The sequence below is a fragment of the Porites lutea genome, chromosome 1 (genome assembly GCF_958299795.1).
Source record: "Porites lutea chromosome 1, jaPorLute2.1, whole genome shotgun sequence".
In the NCBI taxonomy this organism is placed as follows: Eukaryota; Metazoa; Cnidaria; class Anthozoa; order Scleractinia; family Poritidae; genus Porites; species Porites lutea.
Genome location: NC_133201.1, coordinates 35529193 through 35541675, shown reverse-complemented (window position 1 = coordinate 35541675; position 12483 = coordinate 35529193).

The window sequence follows — 12483 nt, the reverse complement described above, 5'->3', positions numbered from 1 at the left end:
TCTGGGAAACTGCCCACCTACCCCTCCCCTAACCCAACATTTTGCGCTAAGTGAGAAGTCAGAGTTAATGTTAACTTAGGGGAGGGGTATGTGAGCAGTTTCCCAGAAACCCAAATTTATCGGGAAAGCTCACAAAAACACCTCCGTTCTCGGCGTTATAAGATGACGCTCTTTCAATGACCTCTGACTTTTCTTTTGGTCTCTACTTATAGTGACCAAGTCACGTGTGTAACGGAACTTGTATTCACAGCTCATTGGTATGAATAAGTGTTCAGATAACGACGAAGAGAACGTGGCAGAGACCTAATCGGTATGTCATGACGATAGATACACCGTTTCGAGATCAACGAAGGGCAGCTCTACTCCGTTACAGAAATTCCACTGAAATCACCGATCTTTGCGTGAGCTTCAGTCGTAAACGGTCTTTGCCATTTTAAAGTCATGATAGATGTGATAAATTCCCTGAATTAAGTTAAAATAAAGCAAATAATACGTTTTTTGAATAGTCTTAGAAAGAAAGACGTTGAAGCTCAAGTTGAATTTACTTTGAAAGTTATGAAAAGGGCTTGGGTCACCAGTCATTGATGTAACAGTTAGGCTACGTGCAAATGGCAACTCCCAACATTGTTGACCCAGCAATGGTGGAAGTTGTTTCATCCGTTTTGCACGCCGCTAAAAGTTTGATCGGTCGCAAAATTAGCGCAATAACTCTCAATAACATGCAACAGGGTGTGCAAACGAATGCAACATCCGCCCCACAACTCCCCACCCCGCCCTTCTTATCTAAAGGTCCGGATCCGCCAATGGTAACATCCAACAATGTTTGGAGTTGCTGGCTAACCATGTTGCGTCTGTTTGCATAGGGCTTTAAGAAAGACAGCTTGCCATTTTATGCAATTAATTTTTTCGGAATTTTGGTTGGTCGGTGTTGTAATGTAATGGTAAGGGAGAGAGATTAGGATACGAAAGGTTCGGATTCGACCCTGGGTTGAGATTTTCTTTCTTTTTATTAGGAACACTCTCAATACCAGGTCAACAAGTTTCTAAATGTCTTAAAAATGGTAACCACCGCTTACGAAAGAAACAACTGCACCGGCAACAACCGCTTCCCTAAAGCCCCGTGCAAGAGAGCGCAACATTGTTGGCCAACAACTACCGCACACCCTGTTGCATGTTAATTATTGAATGTTTTTTCGTGTTTTGGGAGTTGTTGAGCAAAGTTTGAAACCGGTCAAACTTTTGTGCCAACACTTCCCAACATTTCTTTTGTTCCGTGATCGTAAAAGTCTTGCGGAACAATGTTGGATCTTTTTCCATAGCTCTTTCAACATTGTAGGGGCCAGGCACGCACGCTACACATAGTTTCCTTGGAATTTGCAACGTCTTTGGGTTGTATCCTTCCCACGACGAGCTGCAGGTACCAACATTTTTGGGAGCTGTTACCCCCGGGGGGGAGGGGGTACTCGATATATCCCTGGGTGGGGAGGTGCGGCGCGGCCCCTCATACCCTGACCCTGTTTAAGACAAATATCGCTGATTTTCCTACCCTGTTTAAGACAGAATTCCGATTTTTGATACCCTGTTTAAGACATTTATCCTGTTTGAGACAAAAATTGATGGATCGATACCCTGATTAAGACAAAAAATGATAAATTCAATACCTGTTTAAGACAAAAATCCCGAAAAACCTACCCTGGCTGGCCGCACGTCCCCATTAAGCCCTTATAAGGGAGTACCCTCCCGGGGTTGTTACATCCGTTTGCACACCACTGCCAACACGGACGTAACAACTCCCAACATTGTTAGGCGTTGGGATTAGTTGCGTACGTTTGCACATAGCTTAAGAACTACGTTTTCTGTGTGATGGAGATCAGATACACCCTTGATTAGCCTACCTGATTTTAAAGATCGTTCATTAAATGATCACATTTCATTAAAGGAAAAATAAGAATACAGTGTAAGTATGACTGGTATTGTAGCATTCACCGATTCAAACCACTTACGGCATAAATATAAGACATTCAGATACTCAGTGTTGATGTCAGGACAAGGGTCACCCATCATTTTCTCGTCGACACTGATATTACACGCAGCTTTTCCACCACAAAGTCTTTTGACTTCCTTGGTTTTCATCACAGGGGAGCAGGACTCTTGTGTGTTGGATCCATCTGAACATATTTTGGGATTCGAACGTGAATATTCTGCCGAGTAAATTTTGATAACCATCCAGCCACAGTCAATCCTCATGACGTTGTTTTGGCAGGTATGTTTGCTGAGAATTCTAGCGTTGACTTGATGCTTAGCTGTTTTAGAGATAACAGTTTCATGCTATTTCAATGAAATCACTTATCTTAACAATGAAATTTTTCTTAACCTGGCATAGTCTGCGTAGCAACCATTTCCATGTGAGTTGGGACGAATGGGAAAAAGAGGATTTTTGTTGTTGTTGCTTTAGTTGTTTTTAATAATAACTAATATTAATATAATAATAACACGATTGGAAACGCTTGCTACGCAGGCTACACCCCGACTTATCTCTAGCAATAATTGCTTAAATGACTGACCATTATTTTCACTAATCATACTTTTTGGTTAATCATATTTGGTTTAAGGTATTCCTTTTTACTTGATACTGGGGCTTAACAATGGCTCTTAGCTTGGGAAAAATTGCAAGATAAAACATCTACACCAAAGAGAATGCTAGATAATAATATAGATATAGCCAGGGCTAAAGGCGAAGCCTCCGTTTATATTCTTATAACTAGTAATAGTTGACACTACAGCTGCCACCGCTCTGAATATTGTCGGTCAATAGCATTCTTGCTCGTTGTGTAGCTCTTTGAAATATGCCGATTCATAAGGAAGATTTTCACACATATTCCATACAATAGGTGAGATAAATACAGGAAACCGGCAAGGTTCCATGCACAGTTTCAGACAGTTCGATTTACACAGCTTTGATCAAAACATTCTCAGTTTCGAGAATAGTTTATTCTAAACCATAAGAAAAGATTTAATTAAAAGTTTAATTTTTTCGCTATTTCACTTTCACTTTTTACATTCGGTTCATTTCATCTGCCGGAAAGCAAGCCTTAGAATTTAAAAGGACGTTTGATCAATTCCCGCTCGCGCAGTCTAGTCTTATTTTAAACTTTATAACGGAAGTACACCTGTGAGCAGGGAATAAGTCAGTACAGAATTTGATTGTCGGTGATTTTTCTGTAATCGTCCGTCGTTCTTCTAGTGATAAGCTAGACGTTGCTCACTCGTCTTGCTTGTTTGGGGCTGAGTTTTATTCCGGTCATAGAGAGAGAAAGAGTGTCTGGCAAGGTTTCCAATAAAAGATTTGTGAACTCGTGTCTGGCAAACTCTCCAAGTTTTTATTGCTCCCGCAGGGATTTCGCCCAGAAGGCGAAATCCCGAGGAGGCACTCTAGTAACTAGCCTCCCACGCAGGCGTTTTTAGGGGAGCTCGTTTTTGGGGAGGGATGAAAAACGAGCTCCCCTAAAAGCGCCTGCGTGGGAGGCTATCTAGCAACTCGCGCGTATATTAAGGAAAGTACTTACAGTTGAAATATACAGTCATACAGTCAATATAGAAAAAATCTCGATTTGCTTGAACAGGGGCCGCGAGGAATCGGTTGGTAATGATGACGTTTCTATTGCTTGCGCCGGCAAGTACGAAATGGTTAGATAACGTAAAACACAAAAAATCCCGAGGGAACAGCTTACAATAGGTAGATTTTGTATTTTATACTGTAAGCCGATCTTGCGAGCCCTCAGTCTCTTGGTTTGCGGTCTATAGAATGTGTAACGAAACTGTAACGCGGTCAAAATAACCCATTTTTCAGAGGTTTTCGACGGGTTTTGATGTTCTAACGACAAACACATCTCCTCTGGACCTTGTGTTTCGTTGTCAAATTTGTAACATGTCGGAGTTTTTAAGCGTGTTCTAGGCCGTTCATTAAATAATGGAAAATCTGTAAGTAATGAGATTTAGTGGTAGTGAACTTTCCGTTCACAGTCAAGAAAATTTACTTAAAAAGCACCTTTTCTCCTCCCCTCCCCCCGCTAAAAAACAACTTGTTACAGTCCGGAGGGGAATCTCCTCGAAATTTTTGGATCCAAAATAAAATTACGACCTCGTACTGTTTCAATGTGCGGCTTTCTTAAAATCCATTCATGTCAAGTCAGACCACTATAGTCAAAATATCCTCTATGTAACTCAAAGCCCACTCCCTTCGCATCCGGAAGTTGCCCCTTAACAGCTTTTTGTCATCACGCCTAGAGTTCAATCAAATTTATTTAAGTGTTCTGCAGACTTAAGAATACCGCAAGTGCTAACATTCGTCCAGATATCTAATTCATAACATTAGATCTTTACATGAAGTCTCAAGTTAGATTATGAGCTCATCAGTAAATGAACCAAAACCCAATACTTTTGGCGCTCTTCTTGAAAGGAAATTAGAGTTTTAGAGAAAGGCGCCATAAATCAAGATAATAAACTCACATAGCAAATTTGATATCACCGGTAAGAATGCGCGTCATTAAATTCGTTATCAAGGAGAAGCGGTCGGGCTTAGAGTATATAAAACGAGCGTGGCTAATTAGGCAAGCTAAAGCCGCTATCTTGATTTGGAAACTAATAATAGAAGAACAATCTTTTAGTGTTCATTCTCACCTCAGGGATGATGTTTTTCTTAATTTAAGTCACTATTTCTTCATAAATTTTTGCCTCAGAAATATACCAGTGTGCAAAAGAGCCTCCAAAATTTCGTGCCCTGAAAGCGACTGCACGTCGGTGGAAAAAGGTCTTACTTGTAAACTAAAACTTCTTAGCTATTACCCTGGGTTTTACGGAGTACTTCTCGATTAAAAGAAACTGAATGGTTGCAATGAACACCAAAGAAAATGTCGCTTTCAAAAATTTGAGGAAAATCTGTCATTATATTCATCTGGTTCAATCATCAGACGCAAACTCTTTGAATAATCATGGAAAAAGGAGCGATGCTTTAAAAAAATCGGTGAAACATTTCTTGGTCAGACACTGGAATGACGTAGGCGACGAGACATTGAAAGTTCCCGTATCTGAATTTCTTGCTGCTTTAGAGGAATGCAACACATAGGAGATTTACGACATGTAATCTTGTTTCTCCACACATGCAAACTAAAGGAGCGCCATAAGCATTTTAAACACTTTCCGGCCAATTTCGTGATTTGCGTGTCTGTGGTAAAACAATTTTTCAAGTCTCTTGTTTAGTGAAAGGAGATACACAATATGACCCACTCTTAAATACTCTAGTTAAATCCTAAGAAAACAAAGAGAAGCTAAGTCTTACCATTCTGGAACAGAGACAGCTCGTTGAACGATATCAACAATAATACTCCTTGGAAAAGAAATGTCAGACGGCGCATTTTTTTCTTGGACTATTCTGTATTTTATATAACTCGAACAGAAGACATTCCTGCCGTCCAAAGTGTTGTCACAACAGAGACCGCGATTTAAAGCATTATCACTTAAGAAAAAAGATTTACTGTACAATATACTAAGACTTGTACCTTTGCTCCAATGATATTTCTCCTCTTTCGATAATTGAAACTCATTTAGGTCAACGCATGTGACCATTAATAATAAATGCCAAACAGCTTTCTCTGTACGTCTCAACTTTAAAAGTTCTAAGCATTTAGAAGCTTCGAAATATTGTAAAACACCCTTCCGAGAAATATTTCTTCTCCTTCTCCTTTTTCGTGTTGTGTTGGTTTAATCTTCAAGGGAAGCCGAAAAAGAGGAGTAGAATATTTAATATCCTAATCTCTATGCCATATCTTTAATATGAGACACTGGTTAGGTTATAAGAATTTCTCAAATAGGATAACGCTTTCAAAGCGATTTTCACTTTAATTTGCTAATGACGTTAACATAATGTACTACATAGCCAACCAAATAAATTTTTCAAACGTGAATTTGAAAGGGGACGATTCTCGATTGAGTGCTAACACTTTTTTCAAAACCTAACTAATGTTTTTTTTTATTATTATTTTGTTATCAGAGAAGGCATCTCAAGTCAAATGTTTATAAAAAGCATATTGGTCAAATTTTGACCTTGTGGAGCGGTGCTACTGCAATAAAGAGATAAAACGATTTACAGTTGAAAACTCCACTACATCTTTAGATAACGTTACTTTTTTCGAGACAAGGATCTCAGTGTATTTCTTAATCAAATCAATCAAGAATCAGCCAAGGGTTTAAAAACGATCTATTGCTTGTGGTGTTTCAGGGCATTTCCGACAAACTGCAACAGTCAAGCGATAACTTTGTCTGATCGCCTTCCTTAGAGGCCATTCCCGGACCAGAAACGCTCCAATTTATCTCAAAAGACATTTTTGAAATAGAATAAAAGAATACAACTGAATCGAGGGAACCGCATCGCTTAAAAGTTAAAAGCAAAATTAAAATGAATTCACTTCTTGTGATTTTAGCTAAATTTCTGTTCAACTGGAATGAGGACAGTTATCTTTTTAGATAACTTCGGAAATATCGACATTAACTTTTATTACGAAACATCACACCGCAAATATTTGCATCGAGAATTTACTTAAGGTAAATCAGGCACAACAATTAAAACATTATTTTAATGTTAAGATTTCGGAACGAAGATAGAAAATATTCGAAGGATTTCTAGCGATAGGAGTATTACAAGTAAACTAGGAAGCGAACATATTTGTTCCTTTCTGGACCTTTTAAAAGATGTCTTTTTCTTCCAATGATTATACAATTATGTTAACAACGCATAAAGACAAAATAAAAACACCTTAAAATTGGCTGTAGACAATTCTCAACCTGGTCACGTGACATGATACAAGTCTGCTGACCGCTCTTTTTGCGTTATAGCTGAGGCAATCAAAGAAAGTCAAGAGAGGATAAAGGGGACAGAGAAGGCATCCCCCATACACACCCTATTCCATAGGTTATTCGTCTCGAGTTATTTTTAGAATCGGGATAAAGTTACCTCGCGCGCTGCGTGGATGTTTCGTGGAGGTTTCGCATGACTAAACGCCGTGCAAAACATGTCGGGCGAAAGGCAATGAAAGCGTAAAGAGATCGAGAGCATTCCTGAATATTGAAGCGAAATGAGTCGGCGCTCATCTGGGAAAAGGGAATCGCTAGACTCTTTGACAACCGGTGAAATCAGTTTAACTCGAAGTTGTCTTAACCTCAGTGCTTTAATAAAATGAGAAATTTCGCCGGTCTATTGAAACCGGTCGCTTGTACAATAAAGCAAGTAGGACGCCAAGTGTCATTTTTGTTGAATAATAAAAGACTAATAAAAGAATAAATATCAAAACAGAAATCGCTCTCTTCAAACTGTAAATTATAATGATCCTGAGAGAATATTCAGCGTGTTAAGGATTTCCCTGCTGTACTGTTAGCTCTATACAAGAGAGGAAGGGCGATTCTTTTTTAAGTCTAATCCCCCTTGGGATCTGTGGACTTTAAAATAACTCCAGACGAATTACCTATGGAATAGGGTGTGTATGAGGGATGCCTTCTCTGTCCCCTTTATCCTCTCTTGAAGAGAGTTGTATTCACAATGTAGTTCGAGTTGAAACCACAAATGTTGTTTAAAGCTGCTTTTCAGTTAAGAAAGTAAGGCAAAAGGTAGGATATTTGAGAGTGCTCTTAAGTCAAAGCGTTTAGGAAAGCTGTTTACATAAGGACATGTGAACCGGGGTAATAAGTAAATGGCGTCTATATCGATTTGTGTTAGCTGACATCGATTCTTATCGCTTAAAATTCAAACACTCACGCGCGGTGTATTTTTTTCCATTTGCAAAGAAGATGCAAAAACTCAGATGTTACCATTCCCTCTATATTAACCTTTAATATACATTATTCCCTTGCTACATCATAATTTATATTAGAAAGACTAAAGAAAGTGAACATTTTTTAAGTAGGATCTGTTGTTAACTCGGTGTTTGTACAACTGCATGGGTCATCAGTAAGTTCATCCAAACACTGCATGCCAAAGTAGTTTTAATGCAAACTAAAATTTCATTGTCTTTTGCAATTCTCGCAACCTATGATTTGCTACGAACAACAAACTAAGGTTTTCTGTATTTACTAAGACAGGCTAAGAGTCAAAGAAATAACCTTTGCAATTTCTATGTAGAAAAGGATTTCTAGAAAAACGCCAATCAGGACCGAAACAAAGCATAGTTCCATGTTGAAATTTAGCATACTATCATACGGTTCAAGAAAAAAAAAATGCCTTAACCGACTGTTGTACTTTATTTTTGCCGTTATGACTGGAGCTTTTGAAGCAATTTGTACCTAGTCTGAGTAAATATCTCTTCAAATACGCTCTCTATTAAGAAAGCTTGGCAGAAAGTTAAAAGAAAATACAAAAGAGTTCTTGAATAAAAGCGTTTTGAAAAGCTGTTTACTTCAAGACAAGAGTGGGGTTATTACGGTAAATGGTGTCCATAAATTGTGCCAGCTGCCACAGATTCTTATTGCTTCAAAAGGTAAAAACACTCTTGCGTGGTGTTATTGTAGTAAGTTTCATGCCTTTCTTGGTTAAAAGTGATGGAGACAAAGTGAAAATTTAAAACACATGTATTAAAAGCACCAATTGAAAAAAAAAATAATCATAAAAATCCATCCAAGTTTCTCACGAATTGTTGGTGTGTTGTTTTCTTTTTATTTTGTAAGAAACCAGCATCACTAAGCTATGTTAAAGGTTCCGTTCATATCTTCGAAGCTGCATGTTGGTCTTTTTTTGTCGAAACTTGTCATGATCGTTGCTATTAGACCCCTTTTTCAGTCAATCTTGGTAGAACTATCGCCAAACTTATTTGAAAAAGTAAATCGGCTGAATCAGCAGCTATTGTTCTCTTTTTTGATTATTATTTCCACAAGCATTTCGGTCTTATTGTGTTTTGCCGTTAAATGCGACCACAAAATATGCGTCTGGTGTTTACTTAACAATTATTTCATGCGGCAGCGTGTGTATGTCGAGATATTGAGCAAGCGTGAAGTTTGGAGAGCACGAAAGAGGCGAAAGGGTTGCTCGAGGCGCAGCCGAGGGCAACTCTAGCCTCTTGAGTGCTCTTCAAACTTCCCAAGAGCTCAATATCTCGACATACGCACTGCTGAAGGATGAACTAATTGTTAAGTAAACATCGTATAGTGCAACAGAATTTCGAATGTAACGTAACGAACAAACTTGAATTTTAAGAAATGACTAGGACAAGTAAATTAAATTTTCAATGAGCAGAGATCGAAGCAATTTTGGTAAGGTGCCGCCTGTTTAATGACGTCATTTCCTTTGTTATGGAATACCATTCATGTTTTTTTACAAGATATTTGAAAATTAATGTTAGCCGAGTAAGGCCCAATTCAAATAACGTGCTTCTGCCGAACTCAGTTGTAATTGGGTTCAACAGAAGAACGACACAAGCGCGACTTCAGACCAAAAACACAATAGTTTAGAGGATTAGTTCGAAACACTAACTCCCCGGAGCCACGTCTTGATACACGCGGAAAAAGGACAGTTGTACGTACTGTCGTAATATCCGCTTTACTCATTTTCCATCCTGAAACTGCTTGAAAAAATAGCGTTGAATTCGTCGAGATGCAGTAAAATCTCCAAGTGTTCAATGATCTGTTTCTCACCAGACTGTTTTAGTACAACTTCCACATCTACCTTTCCTCCCCAACTACGTTGTTGAAAAATAGAAAAAAACAAAATATTTGCTTGCAAATAGAATTTTTATGTCTTCTCTCTTTGACCAGGGTATTTGATAATCAAGGGGGACTGGGTTTGGGTCAGGTGTCAGTGGCCATTATGTTCAACCCCCCTCTAAGGTTTTGACAAGTCACATGAACTCGTAAGCCATGTGCTTGCCATTCGTCTCTACTGCTCGGAGTTAGAAGCTTCTTTTGACATATTATAACAGAATTCATTTTTGTTCTCTTTGTTTCAATAAAAGCGGCTATGGACCTATTGTCCATAGCCATTTTGCTCCAACTTAAGTGTGTTTAATTTTATTGCCCAGTAAACAGAGCTCAGGCAAGAGCAGCATTTAGGGGTTTTGTTTTGGGCGGAGAGAGGAAGACATAAAAATGACTTGAGATCGGTGACTGACGTGCGTTTTAGACTGTGACCATCAAAATTTTTCGACAGACAACTAAATATGAGCTATAGTCATTTTATAGTTAAGCAAATACTAGCTTTTACGCGATTCTCTGTCTTTGCAAGACTCGCAACCACTATTTTACTACGACCAAGAACCTTAGGTCTGAGTAAAAGTTCTCGCTTTGACTAAATGTTCTCGTTTTTCAGTATCAGTGGGAATTTAGGCTAAAAGTCACAGAGAGAACCCTCTGCAATTGAACAAGGATTTCCAGAGAACCGCCAAAAGGGACTGAAATAAAGCATGGTTCCTTGTCGATATTTAGCACACCATCATACGTTTCAAGTAATCCAGTGCGCGATGATCTTCTACGCACCTAAACACTGTCATATTACGCCGCTCCTTCAACAACTGCACTGGTTGCCTATCCGAATTCTTCTGAGCACCCCAAAGCGTTTCACAAAAGTTACCATGGGAGACCGATCCTTAATGGCGACAGCCGGCCACGGTTTTGGAACAGTCTTCCCGTTAAGCATTAGATCTGATTACGCCAAAAGTGATTTTAAACAGAAACTTAAGACATTTTTATTCAGCAAGGCATTAGGTTAGTACAATTAGTTTGTATTTAGATTTTTTATACAGTTTTCGGCAAATTACTTTTCTTATATCCAATTGTAAATAGTGTAGTTTTCGTCTTTGATTCCATTGTCAGATTGTAAATAGGTAATGCGCATTTGATCATTTTTATAGAAAATGCGCAATATAAATATCAAATATTATTATTATTAATATTAAGTAATAGTTTGCATTACTAGTTTCGCTGTTATAGCTGGAGCTCTTAAAGCAATTTAAAACCTCCTTAAGTTCAAACCTTAAATGCTTTTTCAAGCAATCCTTCAATTGACAAAATATGCAGAAAATTAATGTAGCTTTTAAAGAGCTCTTAAATAAAAGCGTCTTGACAGATGGTTTCTTCAATACAGGTAAGGGATAACGTATAAAAGGTGTCTATATATTCGTGAGAACTGACATAGATAGATTCTAACCGCGCAAGTCTTCTGCAGTGTTTTTTCCCTTTGAAAAGATGATCAGTAAGACAGTTCTATTGCTTTGTTTCTTTCTGGTATCAGTCTGTTGGATGAGTCAAACTGAAGCATTTAGCAGTACAAACTGCAACGTGAACACAGGAGGAGATTGTTCGAAAAGATCATTTATAAAAAAGGTACATTTACTAGCTGCTTCTTCATCTCTTTCTATAAACTCGTTGACTTTCCACTGTTTTAATATGAGATCTATATAAGTCCCATAACCACATCATTTTTGTAAAAGCCTGACTATAAACCACAAAATCGCGTATCACCCTCTTACGTGAGCGAAAATGTCTGTTTGGCTTTTTTCAGGATCTGAGTCATTCCCAAAGGAACATTCGAAACTTGTGCGCTTCCATCAAAGATGTTTGTAAACGTGAAGCAGAAGAATGGTCTTCTGAAACGGACTAAACTAAGTTAAGACATCAAGAAGAGTACGTAATTAAATGCGAACTAATTATCGAGCTTTAAATCCTTGTAATCAATGTAATGGCTTTATGAAAGTATAGTTTTCGGTCCATAGTACATCAAGGCCAAAAAAAGACCTATGATTAACTGGATACAGTTGTAACACTCCTGAATCATGTTGTTTGAGTTTTTTCAGTACTAGTTACCAAACTCGGTTGTATGAGGATTTACCAGAGTTTCCTGGACATTGGTGCAATTAAAAAGATCGAAAAAAACATCTTTTGTGTGTTAATTGTAAACTAAACTGTTACTTGTTTAAATACGTTTTGGCTGGTGATGTTGTTTTTCAAGCCTCAAAGTATCGCGAAAGAAATCTGAGAATTGTGCTCCCCCATTAAAGATTTCTGCAAGCAATGGACAAAACATGCGTAGACATCATAGAAAAAAAGACCTTTACAGACGCTTATAAATGCTGCAGGAATGTACAGAGTGTAGTCGCATTTAAACGGCAACCCAAAATTAGACCCGGTGATTGACAAAGTCCTTGTAGAATTAAACCCAGAACCGTTTCGTCTGTGCGCTAAGTATCGAACGAACTTACGGCACTGAAAGTGGATGATGCCACCCTTACAGATGACTTTTTGATCGAGAAAAACATGATTGAATTCTTACTTCTCAACTATGTTTACGTAATATAGCTAACATTGTTCCCTTCATAAGAAGGGTAGAAAAGATTGCAGAGAAAACTATCGTGAAAATCTCCCGCACCTTCATTGCATGTAAAGTTAGCGGGAAGATTGTTAAAGATCGTGTAGTTAACTACTCGCACCAAACGTCCTCAACCCGAACCA